The following is a 26,277-nucleotide window of genomic DNA, read 5'->3' on the forward strand; positions in this document are numbered from 1 at the left end:
ATTCTCAGAAAATTTAACAAAAAGATCAATTTTGAAATGGGTTTTCATATACGGATTTTGATATTCTCTCAAAGGGATACCCAGTTAAGACTCTTAGGCAACCCTTTTCATAACTGTGTATGTATTTATTTTAGTGTAGTAGATAGCACAGGTATTTAACAACTGATTTAGTAAATCCAGGATTGAATGTAGGAATGATAATGCCTTAAAATCTAATAGCATGTGGCTCTCTGTATTCACTGCATTTTAATTACAGTTTCCAAAACTAGGTTAAAAATACTTTTTACATTGGTTTCAAAATAACATAATTGAGAGAGAGGAATGGGATAAACTGATGGTATGTTGAAAGCCTTAAGCATGAAATATTTTTAGATTTTTATGAGTCAGCTTCACTACTCAAATATTTGTGATTGTGCTGCCTGTACCAGTTTGGTACTTAATGGTTAACAGGGTAACTTTCATTTGATATTCTAGAAAGAGCTATATTAAAGACAGGAAATAGGCTTTTTGATTATCTCCAACTTGTTAATCTTCATCCTTCCACTTCCTCTGATTTGATTCTTTTTCTTTTTTTTCTTGTACTTTTTTTAGTTTACTAAGAAATAAAGCTGGTGATAGCCTAATAATTAAATCTCCAAAATATGCCCTCCTCATTCCCCTTGTGACTCCTACTTTTGCTTCAGGCCCGGTCCACAAAGAGTGCTTCTCCAATTGACGCACCTCATCTGGTTCAGTCTTGAATATAGACTATAAACTCTTGATTAAGACAGCTGAATTTATAATTGCTGATGGTAAATAATTTAACCACCAAATGACTTTCATGGCCTTATCTTGGACCAGTATTGTACCTAGTTTGTGGGACTGTTTTTGAAATTTCTGACTTTGGTAGAATGAGCATTATTATTAATGAGGTAGAAAAGTAGTAATCCAGTTGGAAGTATACAAAGTTTACAAGGCTATGTCTATTGTGATGGACTTCACTGGAAAGAAGGAAAACTGCATTATGTATCACATGATGTTTATCAATGCTTGAATTAGGAATATGAGCTGATGTTCGGCCCTCATTACTAGAAAGCACTCACACAGCTGCTAATTGGAAGAGAAAGATGGTAAGTTTTCCCTATTAGAAGATAGCAGAAATTGATGTTCAAGGTTAGGAAAGGTAACCCTGCTTCCTCTATGGGTGTGAGAGCATGCCCATCCCCCTCCCCCAAACACAAATTAGTGGACAGTTTATACTCTATTGCTGGCTGTTGGTTGGTTCCCCTCTTTGCTAAGTGACCTTAAGTGACTCATCTTCCTTTTGTGTTGTCTCTAAGTGGCTGTATTACTTGTTGAATTTAGTAATACAGGTAAAATACGTTGGACCTTATTAAGAAGGTCAGATATCAGTGTTGTGTTTTAGAGCTGTTGAAGTATAGGCAGGCCACAAGGCCAAGGAGAAGTGAAGTTATGGAAAATTTTTCTCTTTTTTTCTCTTTGGATTTTTCCCCCCTTCCTGTCACTGGTTTTCTGAGTGGAGTAAGTAGGATTTAGACTCTTTTAAGAAATTGGATCTTAGTTTGTCGCTATCACTTATCCTTATCTACTCCTAAGCTTGTGCTGATTTACTAAATGCAGATTAAGTATACAAAGGTTTAAGTAGGATCTGAATGAAATAAACTGCATAGGTATTTATAGACTCATTTGCCTGCCTCAAGGGGCTGTGGCTCAGATATATCAATTTTGCTTCTGGTTTGGAGTAGGTTAGATGTCCCTTCAGAATTGACGAGGACAAACATGATCCTGTGCACGTGTCTTGGTACCCCTGTCTCTTGACTGCTCTAACCGGAAAACAGCTTGCACAGGAAAATCACTAGGCCATTGCGTAGGTTCACAGAGCAGCACATACAGCCACTTGACCCTTCAACGACATGGGTTTGAATTGTGTGGATCCACTTACATACCTTTTTTTTTTTTCTAGTAGGATAGTACTGTAAGTGTATTTTCTATTCTTTATGATTGTCTTAATATTTTCTTTAGCTTACTTTATGTAAGAATACAATATATGATACATACAAAATACAAACTGCGTGTTAGTCACTTGGTTATATTATTGATAAGGTTTCCAATCAACAGTAGGCTCTTAGGTAGTTAAGTTTCTGGGGAGTCAAAAGTTATATGCAGATTTTCTGTTATCTGGGAGGGTCAGTGTCCTTAATCTCCCATGTTGTTCAAGGGTCAACTGTATATCCCTCTGAGTAGTGCTGTTTGATCCTGAGTTTTGCGCTCTGAGGTTCCTGGGTTCCACCTGGTGGTATTTACACTTTAAGGGAAAGAAAGCATTTCAAGTCCTAGTAATTTCAATTCGAGACTCCTTTCTTCTCACATTCCTCACTTATTCTGTATTTCAGCCAAACAGCAGACCAGGGTTCTTCAGATTTTGCTCACACTATTTTATTTTTTCCGTCAGCACTGATAGTGACTGACCAAGTCTATGTATTGAAGGCTACTGATGTTTACTAGAGGGACCTAATAGTTGGCCAAATTGGCTTAGGTCAAATCTCAGCAGTTCTCTCTTGCACCTGCACGGAGATTGACTCCTCAAAACACAATTTAGATGCTAACTCTTTTGATGTCAGTTTACCTTATGGTGGCACATACCATTTTATTTTTATAGCACTGCCTACATGATGTTTACTGTTAAATGAACGAATTCTGGCACTCTGTATTTATCTGGTGGCGCTTAGCATATTCTGGGTTCGTATTATAGTTTCCTGTTTGTGTCCCCTATTGAATGATAAACTCTCAGTGCCTTCTTATGGTACATGTTCAGTAAACGTTGAGTTGAATTTTCCTGTTGATTGTTGACATGCATTATTGCTGTCTGTCTGTATGGTAATTCTCACCTGTATCACTAATTCTCATAATAATCTATTCCTAACTCTTATAGGACTTACCATACCCTTCTGTGTATCATAAAAGCTTGTGATCCTGTCTGAATTTTCCTTCCAGAGGCTGTATTGTCTTTTGAATCCTTCATGATTCTTAGCACTTGGGTGTGCAATAGATACATTGACTTAATGTGAGGTGATTTTTTTTTTCATGCTGTGAAATGTTTTTAAGATTTCCTTTTGATAACTTTAAGACAAAGGTGTAGATGAATAGAGGAAAAAGGCTGATAAAGCAGAAGAGGAGGATGGTGTGTGGTACACAGACATCCATAGACATTTCAAAATCACTATTTACAGACTTACACATAGCAGATTGATTTATATACATCCCAGAGAGTGGTTGATAGCAAAGTATTGAGGAAACGAAATTCCTTTTTATATATGTTGATGTGAACTTGCCAAAGAGCCAGTAAGTTCTGAGGATTCTACCTTAGAAAAACATGATTTAGCAGCAAGGGTAAGGGCTTTAGAGGGAAGCACCCGAGTTTATATCTTAGCCCTGTCACCTGCTGGCTGTGTGACCTTAAGAAAGTTAACCTTTCTGTGCTATGATTTCATTATCCGTAAAAATAAGAAAGTGTAGGTTTTGCTCCAAGTTGTTGGGAGGATTATGGCAGAGAGGTATGTGAAAACACCTTGCAGACGCTTGTCTCAGCAACTGCTTGCCGAACTAACTTCCTCGCAAGTACGGGGACTGGGTTTTGTGAAGCACAGTCAAGGCAGATGGTGTTTTAATTTTTACCCCTTAGTTGGTCGTGTATTTATTTGTGAAGCTTTACAGAGGCCTGACATTGAGTTGCTTTCGGCTCTCTGTTTAATGAGGTATCTTTAGGGGAAATGGTGAAATTTTACAGAATCAGTATTATCTTTGGAAATTTGGGAAGTGGAAGTAGTGTTACAATTACTAAGAATTGCCAGTTAGGCATAATTAGACCTGTACTCTACCTACAGACAGAACTCACCCAACTCTGTTTATAGAAGGTAGGAAGGGGACAGGGGACTGGTGATTAGTTCGTATTAACATTGAGCATTATGTTTGATCGGTTTAGTTTTGATGAGGAAATTAGGATTTTTGAATTCTTATTCTTGTTTTAGCAAAGCTCGACCTTTAACACAGTAAGCAGTGAGTATTATACAAGATTTCCTCCTGAGTTGCTTGAATTAATTGACAAAGGGGGGGAAAAAAAACCTGTCGGTCAGGAATGTGCTTGTTAGCTTCAGTTAAGGTTCTGCTGATCACAATTGCCTAACAGGAAGTTTGTCTTTGTAGGCAAATGAGAGACAAACCAGGAAGACCTGACCGTCCAGTAGGGTATCTCTAACCTGGATCTTATTTTTGTTTTCACAAAATTCAAAGATTGCAGAGTTCTGTGATGTCAGCAGGAAGCATTTTTAGGAAATTCCCTCTTAGGGTTAGTCAACAATGAAGACCACAGAATGGAAAGCTGTTAAGTAGAAACAATGGGATATTAACATGTAAAATGGAAAAAAAAAAGTCTGTGAGTAGAGAGATGGCTAAATATAATAATTGTAATGAATATAGGAAACCATTCTAATACTTGCCTCAGATCCACAGAAGAAAAATTAAGTTAGAGCTCTACTGTTGAGAAAAAGGAACTTGAGTCATTTTTAATTTTTATTTTTTTAAAGAGTTAAATTGAGAACGCTTAACCAGTTTTGGAATAATAAAATATATTTTGGTTCTGTGAAATGATCACTTGGGAGACTCAAAAAAAAGGGGGGGGGCAGAGAACAGGAAGAACTCAGTCTTTAACCTCCTGGTCTGGCTTCTATTAATCTTTGTAGCTCTAGCATAAGGCCTGCCACCAATTAGGCATTCAGTAAATATTTGAAGGGAAGAGAAGAAAATTAACATAGTAATACAGGAAAAGGCTTGGTGATTCAAGAGGTTCAGAAATGAGTCCATTAGTCAGGCTGTGGTTGTGTTTTGCTATAATTGCTCAGCATTTTGGTTATAGCAGTAAGTTATACTTTGAAAAGCAGAGTGTATTCTTTCAGGAGTTAGCTACTAGCCATAGCTCACTAGCTGCTTTTATCAAAACTGGGTTTCCAGTTGATTCTTGGGCTTCAGGGTAGTATCACTTAATGGGAGAAGCTTGAGCACTCATTCTTTGCTTGAGATTTTACTTACGTGAGCTCTTTTAAGTTGTGGGTATTAGGATACTTCCATATGATTGTTATGGTGAGGCTAATCATAGACTGGTATTTCAGTCACTCCCATTGCTTTACCTATGATGTGATAGATCAGAACATCTTTAGTTACTGCCTGTGGACTATTATTTATTGACAAATCTTGGAATTCCTCCATTTCAACTGGATTTGAGATTCTTTGTCACAGACACAGTCTTTGATGCTAAACACAAAGACTTGAACATTATAATATGTCTTATCATTAAAATTGTGAGCCTCAGAATTGCATGCCTCTGTTAAGGAAATGCTTTTTTAAGTGCCAAGATATGGAGAGAGAGCCCTTTCAGGATGGTTTAACTGGTTTAGTTGTATTTTAGGCTAGGCTGAACTATTTATTCTTTGGAATTTTTGTACTTCTCCATTCTGACGTTAATTAACTCAGGACCTTTGAGAGTAAAGCTCAGTTTCTTCTGCCCCAGGAATCATGGCCTTTCTGATCCTTAGACTTGGCAGGCTGCAGTGCTCAGTGGAAAGGGCATGGTCTCTACCACTTAGTAGATGTAGGACTTGGGGCAAGTTATTTCTTCTCATCTTTTTTTTTTTTGAGAATTAAATATAAGTAACAAATGTAAAGGGCCTGGCACATTAGTATTCCTTAAATAAAGGTAGGTATTAATTACTGCAGGAACATTTTGGCAGTAGGGTGGTAATTGAGGAAGTAGGCAATTTATGTGCAAGTAAGTTAACAATCTTTTGACTCCTCAAATTTTTATCTTTGTTATCCCATTGAATGCTTTTTTTTCTCTCTCCCTTATATTTTGTTTATGTTTTTGCAGGCTAATGGAAAAGTTGGTATGGTAGTAAAAGAATGTTGATATAATGTGTGGACTGGGCTTATGGACTTAAAGGTGTCATATAGTAAATTGTTTATTAGTGTTTTTTTTTTTTAATAATTTTCCTTAGTTTACCCAATCACTGGCCATTGTGGGGGATTGGCCTTTAATGAATCAGAAGTTTACTCTTAAAATTATGCCATGTATTTTAAACCATCCTATATTTCAGGTGAGGGTTGAAGATTTGTATAATGTGTAGATTTGATGTCTTATATGTAGCAAACCAAAAGATTTCTTGCCAGGTGCCTAAGTATCTTTACTGGGAGATATTTGAGCCCTCTCATATCATTAATTTTGGGTGATATTTTTTGTAATGGTGGAGGAGCTGTCTTAGAAAATGGATAAGGAAGTTCATTGTAGCTGAACGGTCTGAGACAATTTATGTGGATAATAGAGTAAGTTTTTAGCTGCTCTCATTTGGAATTGCATATTTATCATGAGTAAAAATTAATACTAGGGATGTTTCCTTCTTTGCCATATAGAATTTCTTATCCTTTTGTCAGCACAGAGGTGAGGAATACTGCTCCAGAACTTTTATCCCAAATAGCTGACTCAGGGGTTGTAACTTTTTTTCTGTGCCTCAGATCCACCACTCCATTGACCATTTCTTGGTGGCTGTCCTTTGCCGCTGGTGCCATGGTGGGTGTTTGGATTGCTTTCTGTCTTTCAACAGTTACCGAAGTGCATGTTTGGGATTTTATTGAAGAAAGCTGGATACAGTAAACGGAAAGAATCTTGGAAGCTGCTTGACTGCTGTCTTTTCTCAGACTAGTCTGAAAGGGAATACCCCCATTCATTCTGGATTGGTGGATCTGAAGTACAAAATATTGTCCAGGTAAGCAATTACCCTGTATTGTTTTGTTATGTGGAACTCAACTCATTTAAAGAAACTTAAAGAAAATTTCTTTACTTTTTTCTATTGATAGAGAAAGGAAGAAATGTTATTTAGATATAGTGTTCATGTTTGGGATGGATTAGTGAAGGTGTCTGTGGAAGAATTGCTAGTAGACACTTTGTTTTAGTGTAAGAAGTGCAGTTATTTTTATTGTAGGCCCAATTGGTTTATAGTTACAGTCAAACAGGAAATACAGTAAACAAGGGAAATTTGGGGAATAGCTTATAAAATATGGACAACAGGTGATCATTTTAAGGTATTATCTCATGATTTATAGCTAATACCTGGTCAAAATAGTTTTTGTAGTTACCATGTAAAGTAGTGGTGTTTTTATTCTTGGGACTCTTGGAGGGCCTTCTCAGGAAGATTTACTTACTGTAGTAACTGTTTATTGAGCGTCTGCTAAGTGCCAGGCACTGTTAGAGGCTCTTTACATAATTTCTTACTCAGTTGGCACATGCTTTACCTTATATTTTATTGTTAGTGAAATGAAGCTCATAAGCATTAAGTAAGTGCAAGTTGCCTGGGGGCATACAGCTAGTAAATGGCAAAGCCAAGCTTTAGGCTTGATTCTTTATGTTTCCAAAGTTCCGGCTCTCTCCATGTGACTGCATTTGCTGAAGTTTGTACTTCAGCTTCTGGATTTTCAAATTGCCCATCTGCAAGAGCAAGGTGTAGTTTTCTATGATGGGTTTCCACCAGGAAAACACATGATAGATCATTGTTTGGCATGGTATTTTTATATCTGGTGCTCTTTCTGCTTGGTGAAGAAATTAGATCTTCAGTCAGTTCATCAAGTGAACATAAAGGTAACTTAGGGAGTATAAGAGAGGCAATGCATTTAAATGTCAAAACATGGTTTATACAGGGAAGTATCACTTGCTCTAGTGAACTCGAACCTGTATCTTCTCAGTTCCTCCTTAGTTTTTGTTGGTTATTTAAATAGCTCAGTAGTTTAGTATGTGGACTTCTTTTGATCTGTGATTTGTTAGCCTTACAAGTAAGACATTGTCTGGCAACTCTCTTGAAAACATGACTTTTTTTGGTATTTAATATACCCTCCAGATTATCCATTTCCTTTAATCTTAAAAAAATGTCTTTTTGTCATAGACTGATACCCTAGCTTTGTGATCCTTCTTGTAGTTTAATTCCTTTATATTTGCGAATGTTTCTCCTAAGTGAGCATTTTCTACACTTGTCATCTGAAGAGCTGTGAGGGTGGTGGTGGTGGTAGAAATAATAGCAGTTAACACTTCGTGGGCACAATTATAAGCACTTCATATGTATGAACTTTTTATACTCATAGTAACTCAGTGAGGTAGGTACCATTATTTCTTTACTGATGAGGAAACTGAATGATAGAGTAATTAAATAACAGGTCCAAGGTCGCATGTCTAGGAAGAGACAAAGATGAGGTATGAATCCAGGCAGTCTAGCTTCAGAGACTTCTAAAGTCTAGCTTCTAAAGTCTGTACTATATTGTCTTAGTATCGAGTGTCATCCAGTGATAAAAAGAGGGGTGGAAATCCTGAGGGCTAAAACTGAAATCACTGTAAAGAAAAAGGAAACAATTGTTGTGTCGAGTATCTACTTCTGACCTTTGGTAGAAAATAGCCTAGATCTCAGTTCCGTGTTAGCCATCCAAGACTATCAGGCTGTTTCCCAAGGTGACTCACAGTAGGGTTTGTTGGAGGCTATCTTCCATAATAGTGCTGTTCAGTGGAACTTTCTACGGTAATGAAAATGTTCAGGATCTGTGCTGTTCAATATGGTAGCCGCTAGTCACATGTGGCTGTTTTGAAATGTGGCTCTGGAACTGAGGACGTGAATTTTAAATTTTATTTAATTTAAATAGCCACATATGCAATTTTAGAATTTACCTTCATCCTGGGTCTGTTCATTGGTTTAAAACCCTGAGAAATCTGATCTGGTCAGCATGCTCAAAGCAACTCCTTATCCCAGGTATGGACCAGTATTAACCAGATGTGCAAGACTGATGTGTAAAGCCAGAATTCCAGTTTACTAGTTTATAATGGTATGTGCATGTTGGTATGATTAATGTAAACTTTTTTGATAGGTAGGTTTGCTTACTAGTTCCTAATTAATATACCAGTTTAAGTTTTTCAAATAAGAAACAGAATTAGAGGGAACTGAAGACTCAAGCCAAATGCCTGGAATATTGTTTTTGACTTGACCTACCAGGTCAGAACATAGTCACGTGGCTTAGTTTGCATGGACTCAACCAGAAGAGTGAGGTATTTGCTAGACTGGAACTGAGACAATCTCATTCAGCTTACGTTAGGGATGGGTGGTTTTTCCCTATGGCAGAACCTTTTCCTTCAACTTCTCTCCTTGCTTTTAACTTCCCAAAATCTTTTCTGATTAAGGCACTCATTTTTAGACAAGTTAGTACATTCAGTGTGAATGTACTCTTGACTTTATAGGTCTGGGAAGCCCTTCGTTTCCCTTCAGAAAATGAAGGAAATAAATGCCTTTATCACTGTTATGATCCAGTTTGTATTCATTTGTGACTCTAAGAAGGCAGTTAGGTTTTTTTGCTTCCCTGTAGCCTCTTTTGACCAAAACAATGTATTAGCTTATTTAATTTGGTCATATAGTGTGGGGTGGAATAAGAACATACTCATAAAAAATAAGCTAGGTGGTATGTTCTCTTTGCATTTTATCGTGTTATTAAATGAGCTTGTTTTAAGCTTGCTGTATCATTACTTTGAGACTTGCTCTTGTTTTTCTGCTCTGAAAGAAGAAAGAGTAATGTAACCACATTTGTATTTTAGGAAGTTAACTTTTCAGGTGTGTGCAAGATGGATTAAAGAGACTGAAGGCAGGGAGACCAGTTAGTTCAAGTGAGCAATGAGAAAGGCAAACCAAAGCATTGACAATGGGCATGATGAAGGTGGGGTGGACTTAAAAAAGATGTAGGTGGTAGGATCTACAGAACTTGGGGATTGGTTATTGGAGTAGGTGATGGATGGACTATAGTATGAATTTTTAGATTTTTGCCTTGGGCACCAGGATGGATGTTTACTATCTTTTCCAAGATAAGGACTATTAGAAGAAGGGCATACAGGGCATGGGAGAGGTGGAGGAAAAATAATGAGTTTAATTTATAATGAAGTTGAGTTGTGTATCGTGAGTCCTTGATACTAGAGAAGTATCCAGTGGGAATATGAGCATCAGAGAGAGCAGGGAGGGAGAGAAAGATTTGGGAATTTTTATTTTGCTTCAGTGATAGCTCAATTTTACAAGATTTCTCAGAGTGTAGATTGAGGCATCTATGTATCAGTGTTTGGGAATGCTAACAAAGAAATGGACTATAACTAAGTTTACATGATCTTATGAGATCATATGTGATACTGATCAAGCATTGTTACCACTCTCCTTTTCATCTGAACCTGGATATTCCATTATAGTATATTCCCAGTCTGTAAATTAGCCTACTATGTTTGGGTTATGATTTTCTTTTTTACTATATGGCTTGTTTAATGGAGGTACAGTTTTTGAAATGTGTTTTTTAAAACTCCAGGTTGTCACTATGTATCTTATGGACATTTATGCAAATTAAATTCCATGCATCTGGTGACCAAAACAAGGGGAAAATAACCTAAACAGTGAAGGTTCTGGATAAAGTGTGACATGAGAAATTAAAATTTGCTCTTCTCTCAGCCTATCTCAATTCCTGACTGCTTCTCATCTAGCTGTGATGAGTTAAAAGACACATTTTTAATATCACAAGATGTCCTTTTTAATAAGGACAAGCCAGCTATTTTGTATACTAGTCAGCTGAAGAAACAGTGAACTGTTCAAGTGGAGTGAAAATTAGCTGTGTTGGAATTACTGAGATGGTGTGTCAATCTAGTGTGGCATGTATTTAAGGGATTTGTAAGGCAGATGTTTACTATATGCTATTTTCACCTTATGCACTGACTTCAGGCCCTAATTCCCAGGTGATCTGTAATGCATGGTTTTGGTAATGAAAGCATGGAGATATGAAGAGTTCATTATAGCTACAGTAAATCAGTACTTAACAAAAAGGTTTTTAGGATACATTGTATGTGTGTATGCTACAAAATTCATAAAGTACAAAAAGGAGTAGACATTTCGGGTGCCTGGGTGGCTCAGTTGGTTGGGCGACTGCCTTCAGCTCAGGTCATGATCCTGGAGTCCCGGGATCGAGTCCCGCATTGGGCTCCCTGCTCAGCAGGGAGTCTGCCTCTCCCTCTGACCTTCTTCCCTCTCGTGCTCTCTCTCTACCATTCTCTCTCTCTCAGTAATATAAATAAATAAATAAATAAAAATAAAAATCTTAAAAAAAAAAGACATTTAAAAAGAAAGTCTGCAGGTCTCCTATTACCTCTGGCTCCAGCTATTCAGCCATATTTTTGTGTAGCTTTCATATGTATGTGAGTGTGTGCTGGACATATTCTTCTGCACCTTGAATTTTTTTAAATGTAAAACATGACATGGTTATCTTTCATATCAGTTCCCAAAGAGCTCCTATAATTTTTGAAGAGATAATTTAAAAGATGCAGGCTGATTTATTATAAGTGCTATAATTTGTTAAACCAGTCTGGACTGATACACATATAGGTTATTTCCAGTCTTTTGCTATTACATACAATGCTGTAAAGAATAACTTAGTGTATGTGTCATTTTACATGTGGAGAAGTATATCTTCAGGACAGTTTTCTAGGAGTAAGTTTCACTAGATAGATGATTTAAAAAATCTGATAGACATTGCCACATTGCCCTCCAGTTGTACTGCCACAGTGTATACTCTCACAGGCTCTGCTGGAGAGTATTCTTTTTTCCTGATACTCTCATGGTGTCATGTGGATTTCAAGGTGATTGCTTTTTTAATTGTTCTCTTTTCCCCCCATAACTTTTTATTATGAAAAATTCCATATATATATATATAAAAGAGTTGGGGAAAACCCAGTACAACAAGCACTTGTATAGTCTTTCCACCTAGACTCAACAGTTGTTAAAGTTTTGCCATATTTTTATCATTTCTCTGCTCCACGCCTCCATTCCTCCTTCCCTGCCCTTGCCACTTTTCTCCCTTCCTCTCTCTCTCATCTCCTCCTGTCCTTATCTCCTCAAATACATATCCTTTGTGGTCATTAAAAATTTGATAGTAAGTTGCAAGCATGACACTTCACCCTCTAAACATTCCGGCACCTGTCTCCTGAGAATAAGGATACGCTTTCTCTCTAAAACTACACACACACAGAACCATGTACATATAGATATATATATCCATATATAACCACGTATTATGTGTAGTCATTTATATTTCATACATATATAAAACCACAATACTATTTTTATGTCTGAGAAAATGAAAAGAATTCCATAAAATAGTATCAAATATTCAGTTAGATTTTCCTAATTGTCCCAAGAATGTCTTTTCTAGCATGCCACCCCCCATTTTGTTTTAAATGCCAGGATTCAAACAGAATACACCCTTTGTATCTGGTTATTATATCTTTTTAATTTCTTTTCATTTGGAACATTCCCTCTGCCCTTTTCCCTCCTCTCCTGGCATTGATTGTTTTTGAAGAGTCCAGCTCAGTTTTCTCTAGGAAGTGCAACATTCTTCATTTGTTTATTTCCTCATGGTGTCATTTAACTTGTTTCTTTAGCTACTCTACTTCTTGTAAACTGGAAGTTAGGTGAGAACCTTGATTGCAACCAGGTTAAACATTTTGACAAGAATGCTTCATCATAGGTGAAGTATACTTTGCACTGAGTCATGTTGGGAGGCACTTGATGACAGGTTATCCCATTGTGAGCTATGCTAAATTTGATCCCTTGGCTAAGGTGGCAGTAGTCAGATCTCTCATTTATAAAGGTACAGTTTTATCCTCTGCTATTAGAAAAGAGTTTATGGGATAATATTTTGGAACCTTGTAAATATCCTGTTCCATTACAACATTTCACCCCATGGTTTCGGCATCCTGATCCTGAAGTCAGTTATTAGAGTAGGAGTTACAAAATTGTGGTTTTCTATCATTCTGTCTACATTTATTAGCTAGCATTCACAGAGGCCATCCCTGTTTCTCCTCCTTTCTTTTGTGTACCATCATACTCTCATGGACTTTTTATTTATTTAGTGTGTTAACAATCAGTCTTTTTTTGTAAAGATTTATTTATTTGAGAGAGCGAGAAAATGGGGGGGGTGGGAAGAGAGAGAGGGATAAGAATAGAATCTCAAACAGACTCCCTGCTGAGCACGGAGTCTGAGGCAGGGCTTGATCTCACCACCCCGAGACCATGACCAGAGATGAAACCAAGAGTTGGACGCTTAACCCCCTGAGCCACCCAGGTGCCCCAGTAATCAGAGTCTTTACTGGTGTTCACATTGTCCCAGATTTGGCTAATGAGAGCCCCTTCAAGGTAGTGCCCTGCTTCCTTTTGATATGATCCCATTAGTCTTTGTGTGTTTCTTGGCATTTTACTTTCTCTGCATTTCAGGCATCAACCAGTTCTCCAAGAAGCTCTGATTCCTTTTAGTGGGGAATGGTATTTAAAAGTCCAAAGCCTTGTTGTTGGGTTGTCATTGCTTCTAGATCCTTTCGGTAGATAGAACTAAAGAATCTATTTAAAAAGAACCATGAGATCATATTAGTTCTGATGCAAATTTAATATTACAGGGATATTTTTCTAAACTTTTTAGCCTTTTGATTTTCAGAATCAAAGGGACCATATTGGTGTGTAATGGTTATCAAGTTGAGATACAAATTGTTATGTAAATAGGCAGGTAAATAACTTCATTTATTATTGAGCATGTACTCAAACAGGTACTCTTTAGTTATATGGGGAGTACAGAACAAAATCAGATACGTACCTTGCTGCCAGAAGCTTACAGTCTTTTACATAAAAAACTATAGTAGTGTGAAAACTGGTAGGGATCATGAGAGGTAGACATACAATGTTTTACTCACCCTTAGAAGCCTGAGCAGAAGTTAGACATGAATATGGATGTATTGGGGAAGGGGAGGGCTTTCATAGCAAAGGTAAACAGGTGAACGATGGCTGGCAGGCAGGCAATGCTGTGTAGTGCCTTTCGGGCAGTTCTGTGAAAAATATTGGAGTATAACTTGTGTGGTGGGATTAAGGTAGATAAATTTGCAAAGATAGATTATAACCAAATTTTGGACTTTATCTTTAGGTCCTAAGTTATGAACTAGTAGCCTATATGGATCAAACTTCACAGATATATTTTCTTTGGCCTGCATAGATTTAAAAAATTGAGATATGGGGTACCTGGGCGGCTCAGTCGGTTAAGCGTCTGCCTTGGCTGGGGTCATGATCCCAGGGTCCTGGGAAAGAGCCCCGTGGGGGCAGGCTTCCCACTCAGCGGGGGGGGGGGGGTCTGATTATCCCTCTCCCTCTGCCCCCCTGCCTGCATTCTCTCTCAAATAAATAAATCTAAAAAAAAATTGAGACATTTCTTATCAAAACACTGATTTCTGGTTTGTCTGAAAACTGGAGCTGAGGAGTGGCTGCCTTTTATTAGAGTCAGGGTTTGTGCTTTCCTGGTCCCTATAGCCCCTGTAAATCTGTCTTTATCTGTCTGGCCCTTACAAGCTTCTGAGCTTGTGTGATCCTGCAGGATTGGAGGTGGGGTGTGAGGGTGGGAGATGGGATTTGAGAGGAGAGGTGATTGAGAGCTTGAGCAAGATCTGTGCTTTAGAAAGATCACTCTGGCAGTCGGTTTGGAGGATGTATTGGAGCAGGGAGACCAATCCGTAGACTGTTGGAATATTCCAGGGGAATACAGGGTAGTAACAGATGGTGCAGAGAGGAGAAAATGAGACATTTTAAAATGTAGAGTGGTTAGATTGTATTGTTGGATAAGAGTATGTGTGTGTATGTATTGACAAGAATGTAAATCAAACTCTATTAAAACACGAAATCCCGTTTTTAAAAAGCTTTGCATTCATAAGTTGGTTTCTGGAAGTTAACCACATGTTTTCATAATCTTTTGGTTAATTCTGGAAGACAGTGGTAATAGTTTCTTGCATTGTCACTGTGTAAAGTTTAGTTTTGTAATATGCCAATAGCATCTTTTGTCAAAAAATCTAACTCTGGCTTTATTTCTGAAAGTTGTGTATGAAGTGAGTGTATTGTGATTTTTTTTCTTAATTATAGAGCTAAATTACCAGGCAAAAATGTTAGCAATGCTATATACTTATTTTTAGAGAGTTGGCTGCTTTATTTAATTTCCCCCACATTCTCTGCAAGAAGTTAATCCAAAGGATAATGAGTTAACATGGGACTGTCTGGTACACTTAAAATCACACCTATATTAAAACCATCTAAGTTGTTAGTAAGTATTTTGGACATCTTGCCTGTCCGATTGGGGCATGACTTGATCCAGTTCCGTTGCCAATGCTATTACTCTAGATATTTAGTGGCACCACCAGCTTAGGCAGTCTGAGGGAGATAGACCTGGAGAACATGTAAGTGACAAGACTGGGAGTCAGAGTGACTCACGCTGACAAGCCATATCTGGATTCTGTGTAATAAGCTTCGGCCTCAAAGGGTGAACAAAGATTGGTTTAAAGGGTATTTGTATATACGTTTGTTTGTTTTTGTAACTTACATATAGTATAGAACACAAATCTTAAGTGTACAGCTGAATGAATTTTTACCTATGGAAACAGAACACTGTGTAACCACTACCCAAATCAAGGTATAGAACACTTCAAGATCACCTTGAGGGCTTCCTCATGTCTGTCTATGCCTAACCAAGTCAGTAACCCTCCCAAAGGTTTATTCTGGTCTTTTTCACTGTAGATTAGTCATGACTATTTTTGGATTTTTTTTTTTTTAAGATTTTATTTATTTATTTGACAGAGAGATAGCCAGAGCAGGAACACAAGCAGGGGGAGTGGGAGAGGGAGATGCAGGCTTCCCGCTGAGCAGGGATCCCAGGACCCTGGGATCATGACCTGAGCTGAAAGCAGACGCTTAATGACAGAGCCCTATTTTTTTTTTTAAAGATTTTATTTATTTATTTGAGAGAGAGAGAATGAGAGATAGCACGAGAGGGAAGAGGGTCAGAGGGAGAAGCAGACTCCCTGCTTAGCAGGGAGCCCGATGTGGGACTTGATCCCCGGACTCCAGGATCATGACCTGAGCCGAAGACAGTCGCTTAACCAACTGAGCCACCCAGGCGCCCCTGGAGCCCCATTTTTGAATTTTATATAAATGGAATCATACAGCTTATACTTTTGTGTTTTTTTCCCCCCTCTGCTTGCTATTACATCTATGAAATTCACCCATTTTGTTTAACAGGTCTTTTTCCCTGTGCATTATTCAATTGTATATATAGTCCATGTTTTGTTTATTTTACTGTTGATGAATTAGTTGGATTGTTTCCAATCTTTGGCTGCTATATAACATTTCTAAGGTGGAAATAAGCACTTGATTCTATCGGTTATAAAAAACCAGGATTGGAATTACTGGGTCATAGGATAGGCATATGTTCAGCTTCAGTAGATACTGCTAAACTGTTTTCCAAGTGCTTGGGCCAATTGACACCCCCACCTCTAATGTGCGGAGTTCCAGTCACTTCGATTTACACCCCCACCTCTAATGTGCGGAGTTCCAGTCACTTCGTTTTGCTAGTCCTTTTATTTTATTTTAAAAAAGATTATTTATTTATTTATTTGACAGAGAACGATACAGCGAGAGAGGGACCAAACACAAGCAGGGGGAGTGGGAGAGGGAGAAGCAGGCTTCCCGCGGAGCAGGGAGCAGGGAGCCCAATGCGGGGCTCGATCCCGGGACTCTGGGGTCATGACCTGAGCTGAAGGCAGACGCTTAACGACTGAGCCATGCAGGTGCCCTTGCTAGTTCTTTTAATTTTAGCCATTCCAGTAAGTGTGTAGTGGTATCTATGACTATGAACTATTGAGGTGTAATTTACATGCAGTAAAATGTGCTCATATTTTAAGTGTACTGCTTGAGATTTGAGAGCTAACCCCCCCCAAAATTCTCTCACCTCCCTTTGCAGTTCCCCCACCTCCATCCCTGGCCTCAGGTAACCTGCTTTCTATAATTAAAATTAGTTGTGTGTGTTGTAGAATTTCATATAGGTTAATTGTATAGTATGCATATACTGCAAGCACTCTGTGTTTAGCTTATTTTACCCAGTGTAATGTTTTTGAGATTTATTCTTGTTGAGTCAGTTTTTCATTCCTTTCCATTGCTTAGCATTATTACATTACACAAGTATACAATGTTTTGTTTATTCATTCTCCTGCTGAAGAATATTTGGATTGTTTCCAGTGTTTGTTATGAATAAAGCTTGTGTGAACATTTGTGTTCAAATTTTTGTTTGGACATTTCTTTTCTCTTGGGTATACCTAGGAGTGGAATTGCTGGCATAGAGTGTAGATGAATGTTTAGTTTTTCCAAGTAACTGCCAGGTCTTTTCCCGTAGTGGTTGTACATTCTTATGACTTGCCCCACAATATATGAGAGTTTCAGTTTCTTTTATAGCCTTGTCAGCACTTGGCATTGTCAGTTTTAGCCATTCTTATATGTGGGAAGTAGTGTCTCATTGTGGTTATAATTTACATTTTCTTATTTTTACGGATTTTTATTTATTTATTTATTTGACAGAGAGAGAGAGAGAGCACAAGTAGGCAGAGTGGCAGGCAGAGGGAGAGGAGGCTCTCTGCTGAGCAGGGAGCCCGATGTGGGACTCGCTCCCAGGATACTGGGATCATGACCTGAGCCGAAGGCAGCCGCTTCACTGACTGAGCCACCCAGGCGCTCCTATAAATTTACATTTTCTTGATGACGATTGATGTTGATCATTTTTTCATGTGCCTTTTAGATACTGTCTTTAGAGAAGTATCCATTCAAATCTTTTGACCCTTTTAAAAAATTGAGTTATCTTTTATATTGATTTGTGGGAATTCTTTATGGTAGTCAGGAAACAAGTTCTTTGTCAGATACACATATTGCAGACATCTGTTCCGTGGCTTGCTTTTTCAGTGTCTTAATGTTGTCTTTTGATGGACAGAAGGTCTTAATGCTTACAAAATCGAATTACTCAGGTTTTTCTTTCATTGTAATTGGTTTTTGTGTCCCATTTAAGAAATTTTGCCTACTCTAAGGTCTTAAAGATAGTCTACTCGCAACTTTATGGCTTTACCGTCTTTTTTTTTTGACAGACAGAAAGAGACAGCAAGAGAAAGAGCACAAGCAGGGGGAGTGGGAGAGGGAGAAGCAGGCTTCCCACTGAGCAGGGAGCCGATGCAGGGCTCGATCCCAGGACCCTGAGATCATGACCTGAGCTGAAGGCAGACGCTTAACAACTGAGACACCCACGCGCCCCATGGCTTTACCATCTTAAAATAATTGTAATTTTATGGTTGAGCTAGGGATCAAGATTCATTTTTCCCCCATATGGTTATCCACTTAGCTCAGTGCTGTTATTTACACATACATTAAAAAACTATTGAAAAATTGTTGAAGAACATATGAACATAAGAAGCTTATGTTTTGTTTTTTACAGAGTTAACCATGTTTATTATAGAAAAATTCAAAATAAAAATAATGTAAAATAAGAAACAAAAAGAATCAAAATTTCCCTTGATGACTGTTAATATTTGGTGTAATTCCCTTCCTTCATATACATAGTTTTTCTTTTATGTATGTTTCATATATATTTTTCACACATAAAATTGTTTTGCAAACTGCTTTTATTTATTTATTCTTATTTTTATTTAATTTTTTTTTTTTTTTTTAGAGAGAATATTTGTATGGCTAGGGGGGGGGGAGGGAGAGGGATTTTTTTTTTTTTTTTAAGATTTTTATTTATTTCATAGAGACACAGGGAGAGAGGGAACACAAGCAGAGGGAGTGGGAGAAGGAGAAGCAGGCTTCCCACTGAGCAGGGAGCCCGATGTGGGGCTGGATCCCAGGACCCTGGGATCATGACCTGAGCCGAAGGCAGATGCTTAACGACTGAGCCACCCAGGCGCCCCGGGAGAGGGAGATTCTTGAGCAGGCTCTGCACTCAGGGTGAGCCTGATGCAGGACTAAATCTCACAACCCTGAGTGATCTCTCCCTGAGCCGAAATCAAAGAATCAGACACTTAGCCAACTGAGTCACCCAGGTGCCCCTGCAAACTGCTTTTATTTATTTATTTATTTTAAAGATTTTATTTATTTATTTGACAGAGACACAGCAAGAGAGGGAACACAAGGAGGGGGGAGTGGGAGAGGGAGAAGCAGGCTTCCTGCTGAGCAGGGAGCCCAATGCGGGGCTCGATCCCAGGACCCTGGGATTATGACCTGAGCCGAAGGCAGACACTTAACGACTGAGCCACCCAGGCGACCATGCAAACTGTTTTTAAAAACAATATTTGTGGCATTTTTCTGAACCATTTTCTATTTCTTTTATAATATTTTGAAGGGGTGCCTTGTATATATGAATGTGGAAATGGCTAACTAGTTAAACTATTCCTTTATTAGACATTTAAATTCTTTAAAATTATTTCTAATTTATAGCAACTTTTTAAAAAAGATTTTATTTATTTATTTGACACAGAGAGACACAGCTAGAGAGGGAACACAAGCAGGGGAGTGGGAGAGGGAGAAGCAGGCTTCCCGCCCAGCAGGAAACCCGATGTGGGGCTCGATCCCAGGACCTGGGATCATGTTCCAAGCTGAAGGTAGATGCCCAGTGACTGAGCCACCCAGGTGCCCCTAATTTATAGCAACTTAAAGCTGAGTTGTTCTTTCTTGTAGTTTAATCTTTGAACACATCTGTGAGTATTGGGATAATTTCTAAGGGGCAGAATTGATGGGTCAAAGGATATACACATTTTTAAGAACATGTGTATTTTATATGGCCAAAAGTTTACCCACTTTCTGTTACTTATATGAACTTGACACAACAGACCAAATTCTCTCTATAAAAGTGCTGTTTTCTACATGTTTATGCCATTTTAGAATATTAATAATTAAAAAATAATACCAGTTTGGTTGAAGAATTCAACAAGTTATTTCTGGAATTACTAGTGGTATTGGATATATTATTTTTGTGGCTATTTATATTTCTTTTGTGAAAAAAGGGAAATGTGTGGAATAGCTGTAGTTGTACTCTGTTGATTTAAATCCAGGTGCTTGGGCTGCCTGGGTGGCTCAGATGGTTAAGCATCTGCCTTCGGCTCGGGTCATGACTCCAGGGTCCTGGGATCGAGCCCCACGTCAGGCTCCTGGCTCAGTGGGGAGCCTGCTTCTCCCTCTGCCTCTCCCCCTGCTCGCTCTCTCTCTCTCTCTCTCTCTCTCTCTCTCTCTCTGTATCTCTGTGTCTCGAATAAATAAATAAAATCTTAAAAAAAAAAATCCAGGTGCTTTTGGGGAATGTGGCGGAAGGAAGTCACCAGGGTGAGGAACTTCTGAGTTTGTTGTGGCTGGGACAGTGTTGCCTTTTTGTGAACAGAATGGCTATTTTTGGTAGAATCCAGCTGCAGAAGTATTTGCTTTACCCAGTGTACTGTCTGTGGCAAGCTTAACTAGTCCCTGCTCTGGCCAGACCCTGGCTCCAGATCCTCTTTATGAAGTACTTAGGGATCTGTCATGTTTGGCCTCATTCATTGCTTCAAGGACCCTCACTCCTATTAATGCCTTCTTTGAGCTAGGAGGTGGGGTTCTACTGGGAATTCCATTCACTTTTTAGGTAGGCTTTTCTGTGTTTACATTCAGTGAACCCTATTTCTACTCCAGTTTTTTCTTTTTTTGTATTTTATAGAAATTCCTTGAAATGTCTTATATATGTGGAGGGCAGCCTAGCCAGGTTTCCAGTACCAGTGTACATTGTCTTTTGTTTTGACATTTCTTTCATGATGTCATTTGCACCAATCAGAAATTCCAACCTTCACACCTCTATTTCCTTCCGAAGTCTTGCCTGTTTTTGTTTTTTCCACTCTAGCTTTCTGCACTTAGTCACAGTCATTCCCCCACCCCTTCCTCCAGTGCCTTGACCTAGCAAGCATTGTCATCTGTTGTTATCTGGAAGGCTTCACCCTGTTCTCCTTTCTTGCTTATTAACCCTTGTTTGTCTTTTAGAGCTGAGCTCAAGCATCAGTTCTTCACGGGTTGTGTCTGGGTCCCCTAGATACCCCTACAGGTTATATTCCCTTGTCATATTCTTACAGTGCTCCATTCTTTCCCTTTGCTGCTGTTAACATAATTGTAATTAATAAATGTATTGCATAATCCCCCACTAGACAGCTCCTTGATTAGAAAGTAATGTCTGTGGGGACAAGGATCATGTCTGTCATGTCATATTCAGCTCATAGCATATTCCCAGCATCTAGTACAGTGCATGCCCTACAGCTGCCCAGTTGAATGAGGGAATGAATTTGGGAGGGCAAATAAGAATTACTGTCTTGTATCAGAAGTTTGTATTTACTTTAAAAATGAATACATTTGGGGGCGCCTGGGTGGCTCAGTTGGTTAAGCGGCTGCCTTCGGCTCAGGTCATGATCCTGGGGTCCTGGGATTGAGCCCCACGTCCGGCTGCCTGCTCAGCGGAGAGCCTGCTTCTCCCTCTCCCTCTGCCTGCCACTCTGCCTACTTGTGCTCTCTGGGAAATAAATAAAATCTTAAAAAAAAAAAATACATTTGTTCCTTAAATTCCTGGCATTTTCAGTTTCAGTATCATCTCTTAATTTTAAATGACTTGATTCTGAAGTTTATTTTTTATTTTTTAAAGATTTTATTTATTTATTTGACAGATACATACATAGCGAGAGACAGAACACAAGCAGGGGGAGTGGGAGAGGGAGAAGCAGGCTGCCTGCCGAGCAGGGAGCCCGATGTGGGGCTCGATCCCAGGACCCTGGAACCATGACCTGAGCCGAAGGCAGAGGCTTAAAAACTGAGCCACCCAGGCGCTGCTTGATCCTGAAGTTTAAACTGCCACCATTAGAAACTCCTTTCAGGAGGTCAAAAAGCATCCCGACTTTCCCTCTCTGCCTCTTGGCCCATTTTTAAACCTGTCATTGACTTCTAATCTGTCCAGATTATTTTGCTAATACTTCAGCTGTCATTTTGAAGGAGTTGTCAACTGTTGTAACTACTAATTCTTTTCTTTCTTTTCCTCCCCCCACTTCTGTGTGTGTGTGTGTGTGTGTGTGCGTGTCTGTGTCAGTGACTAATGGGATCACTATTTGCTTCTTTAGGTCAAATAAATTTGGTAAATTCCTCATATAATCTCCTCTTGGAAATTGACTTGATAATTGTCATTTTAATAATTTGTTTCCCAGCATTTCCCAAACTTTCTGACCCCAGAATGCTTCTCCTCCTTTATTTTGGTTCAAAACCTGTGGAATCCAAGAGCTATTCTTGACTATTTTTGTGCATTTCATCCCAACTTCTTGTATTCACCAAGAGTTCTCTATCTTCCTGCCAAAGTAATGAGGGAGGGAACTAGCACTTGTTAAATGCTAGATTTACATCTACTATTCCTTTTAACCTTCTGTAACTTTGAATGAAAGGTAGGCTTATTTTCCACATTTTAGCATGTGAGGAAATGGAGACTGGAGAAGGGATTTTTTTTTTTTTTTCCTCAAGGTTACATAGCGATTTTATCTATATTTTTCATCTGTCCATCTCTACAAAGCCTTGTGTTCTTTCTCCTCACTACCTGGGGAAAGAAAAGAAAAACTCTTCTAATGATTTTAGAAGCTGTACCTCTTGCTATCACCTTAGTTCGGGGAGTGTTTGGTGGTAGTTGGACTCTCAAGAGCCAAAGGCCCAGGAGCAGCAAGGCCTCTAGGCTCTAACAGGTGGGCAGCAGCATATTCTAAGTATTTGGGGAGATGGAGAAGAGAAGGCCAAGAAGAGCCTTGGCTACCCTTCCCCAGACTGCCTTTGTAAGTTCTCATGCTTTCTTGCCTCCTTCATTCCAGGCTTACCTCATTCTCTTCAGTTCCAGTCTTTTCTGCTGGTATATGACTTTGTTGGAATTTTAGGTTGGCTTTTATCAATAACATAGGAGCCAGTATTTATTGGGTGCCTGCTTTAATGGATCTAGCTGTTCCTCTCTAGCCCTCCAAATAGCTGACTTAATTAAGGTCACATAGTGTTGGATCTGGGATCTTAACCTCACCTCAGTAAATTTTTTCGGAGGGAAAACCTACCCGAAGCAATTAAAATCTATAAAATCATGGGTTTGATGTACTAGTTACGTGTTTTTTTATAATATATATTTAAATTAAACATATGGCTACTAAACATTAAAACACCTTTATGTACCACCAAAAATCACCTTGAATACTAAACCTTGGAAAATGTTCCTGTAATCCACTTTTTGTCTTTATCCATTTATCCACGAATAGTTCACTATGTATCTGTAAAAGATGAGGACTTAAAAACAAAGCAAAAGATTACGAAAAACACGCACAGCACACAATTCCATTATTATACCCAAAACATTACCAGTGGCTACCTTGCTATCAAGTAGTCAGTATTAATATTTGCCTCCTTGTCTCATAAATAACTTTTAAATTAATAAACTTAATTTTCTAGAACAACTTTAGGTTTACAGAAAAATTGAGCAGGTATATTCTTCCTCCCCCTTCAGTTTCCCCCATTGTTAACATCTTACATCAGTGTGGTTAATATTGTTTTATTATTAACTACAGCCCCTGGTTTATACAGATTTCCTTGGTTTTTTTTTACCTCATGTCCTTTTTCCACTCCAGGATCCCATCCAGGATGCTGCCTTGCATTTGGTTGTCATGTGCCCTTAGGCTCTTCTTGGCTGTGTCAGTTTCTCAGATTTTGTTTTTGATGATAATGACAGTTTTGAGGAGTTTGGTCAGGCATATGGTATTTGCTGTCTATTGAATTTGTCTTGTTTTTCTCATAAATTTGTTTTAATGGTTTTTTTCAATTCAGGAGCCAGACTTGGTTCACACTTTGCATATAGTTAATAGCCTCTTAAATCTTTTTAATCCATAAAAATTGCCTCTCCCATCTTTTTTTTTCTAGCCATGTGTTTATTGAAGAATTGGGCTTTTGTTCTGTGTAACTTTATAAATTTTGGATTTTGCTGATTACATTCTCATTAGGTCTATGTAATCTCTTCTTGGGATTTCTTGCAAATTGGTACTTAAGTCCAGAGGTTTGTTGGATTCAGGTTCAGTGTATTTCTGTATCAATTAAAAAACAAAACAAAGCACAACCCATGCTCTTTCCATGGTGTCATGGTGCTTTCTTATTTTTGTGATACTCTCTATCCTTTCCAAGTAGCTGATTCTTCAAGAAACATAGGACTCTTATGCATGTATATTTTTCTGAGTTAAAACTGCATAATTTATTGGTGGTAGATGGTGAAGCTGTAAGCTGGCTGCAGGAATGCCTGCATGTAGTTGTCAATCTTGCCAAGGACAACGATGACACATTTTATGGTATTGACAATCAGTTTTAGAGTATTATTCCTATAGTTTATTTTCAGCTTTCTCCTTTTTCTCAATTCAGATATGTAATGGCTTTTGCTGCTGTTAGTATATAGTTAAACCTTACTTTATCCCCCCCAAATTTGAATGATTACAATGACACCTGTAATGTAGGAAGATAAAAACAAAATAAGTGGGAAAATGAAGATGAAAGGAAAAATAAATGTAGGGAAATAAGATGAATGAAGGAATAAAGTTATGTAAAAATGCACAGAATAAGGTTAGTTGTTAGAGGAGGGGCACAGATTAGTCTCTGCTTGTAATAGTAGTGTTCTTTGTAGCCGTTTGCAGGAATTTCGTATTTTTAGATGCTAAATGTCTTTCTTTCCCTAAGGTTTTTTATTTATTTGGTGTTTGTACTTGGTAATGCCATTCTCAACTGCTTATTTGAAATGAAGTGCCTATAAAGATGTGGGTCAGGTTTCTCAGTGTTGGGTTTCAGAGCTCATTGGAAAATCAGGACACTTTTTTTCTGTTGTGCCTTCTTTGTACAGTCTTTTAGAGTTTTTGATTAGTTTATCCTATTATGTAGGTTTTTCTTTCTCTAGTATCTGGTAGAGGATGAATGAGATATTCTTGGAACATTTAGTTTTGAATACCTTTGTTTATCAGTAGAATAAAGTGATTTCTTAGGAAAGAAAAAAAGAATTTAAGAATGTTTCACCAGCAGAATACTGCGTCTTTATAACTTTGGCCATATCAAATACCTTTTTTGAGTTTTGCCTGTTGAATTTGAACTAAATATTTAAGGTTTGTTATGATTTTTCTAGTTAAAGTGGCAGAAAAGCCAACTTAAAACTGGCTTAAGCCAAAACAAGGAATTTGTAATTTGAAAAATCTAGAGGTAGGTGTGGATTTAGGTTTCTTTCTCAGACTAAAAAGTGGTATCTCTGGTAACCAATTCCAGACTTTACCTTGTGGTCGCATGAAGGCATCAGTAGCTCTGACTTTCATCCTGATGTGTTCAAGCTCAATGGGGAAAGAATCTCTTTTCTTGTGGCTTCCTGGAATTCGAATTTAGAACATGTGCCCACTCTTGAATCAATCACTGTGATTAGGTGATGTGGCCAAAAAACAAGTGTCCATCAACCCCTTAAAATTATAACATATTCTTCTCTGGCCCCTGAATCAAGTTTTTGCTCTGCATGTAAACTTTCTGGACTTTCCATGTTAATTATTTGATAACTTAACAAATATTTATTGAGTTCCTACTATGTACAGGCACTGTAAGGATTTAAAAACATTACACTGTAAATTGGTAAATTCCCTTACCAATTGCTTGTAAATTACTCTATTTTTTATAAATTATTATGGAAATAAAAGTTTGTTTGAAAATGAAGTATAATTTTTACTTTCATTTTTAATTTTTTATTTAAAGGTTTTATTATCTTATTTATTTATTTTAAAGAGACTTACTTTATTTTATTTTTTTTAGAGAGAGCTTGAGTGCACAAGCTTGGGGGCAGGGGGAGAGGTGCAGAGGGAGAGGGAGAGAAAGAATCTTAAGCAGGTTGCACACTCAGTGCAGAGCCTGATGTGGAGCTCAATCTCACAATTCTGAGATCATGACCTGGGCCGAAATCAAGAGTCAGAGGCCTAACTGATTCAGCCACCCAGGTGCCCCCTGAAGATTTTATTTTTAAGTAATTTCTGTACCCAAGAAGGGGCTCGAACTTAAAACCCTGAGATCAAGAGTTGCATGCTCTACCAACTGAACCAGCCAGGCGCCCCTGGAAATAAAGTACAATTTTTTTTTTTAAGATTTTATTTATTTATTTGACAGAGAGAGACACAGCGAGAGAGGGAACACAACCAGGGGGAGTGGGAGAGGGAGAAGCAGCCTTCCCAGGACCCTGGGATCAACACCTGAGCTGAAGACAAACGCTTAA

At 38.3% G+C, this 26,277-nt stretch overlaps 1 protein-coding gene across 8 annotated transcripts in view; it reads left to right on the forward strand.

The window, feature by feature from the left end:
- The window catches only part of FBXW11 (F-box and WD repeat domain containing 11), a 122,877-nt gene that overhangs the window by 2,239 nt on the left and 94,361 nt on the right, over positions 1-26,277 (forward strand). For 3 of the 8 annotated variants that reach the window (XM_073889962.1, XM_073889970.1, XM_025867038.2), the window contains exon 2: positions 6,651-6,812. The exons of the other annotated variants lie outside the window; for them this stretch is intronic. The gene's annotated coding sequence lies outside the window, so the exon portion shown is untranslated. The remainder of the gene's footprint in view (positions 1-6,650; positions 6,813-26,277) is intronic. 8 annotated transcript variants of the gene reach the window in all.

This window comes from Callorhinus ursinus, unplaced genomic scaffold (assembly GCF_003265705.2).
Source record: "Callorhinus ursinus isolate GAN/ISIS: 27379988/994484 unplaced genomic scaffold, GSC_fseal_2.0 scaffold3, whole genome shotgun sequence".
Lineage (NCBI taxonomy): Eukaryota > Metazoa > Chordata > Mammalia > Carnivora > Otariidae > Callorhinus > Callorhinus ursinus.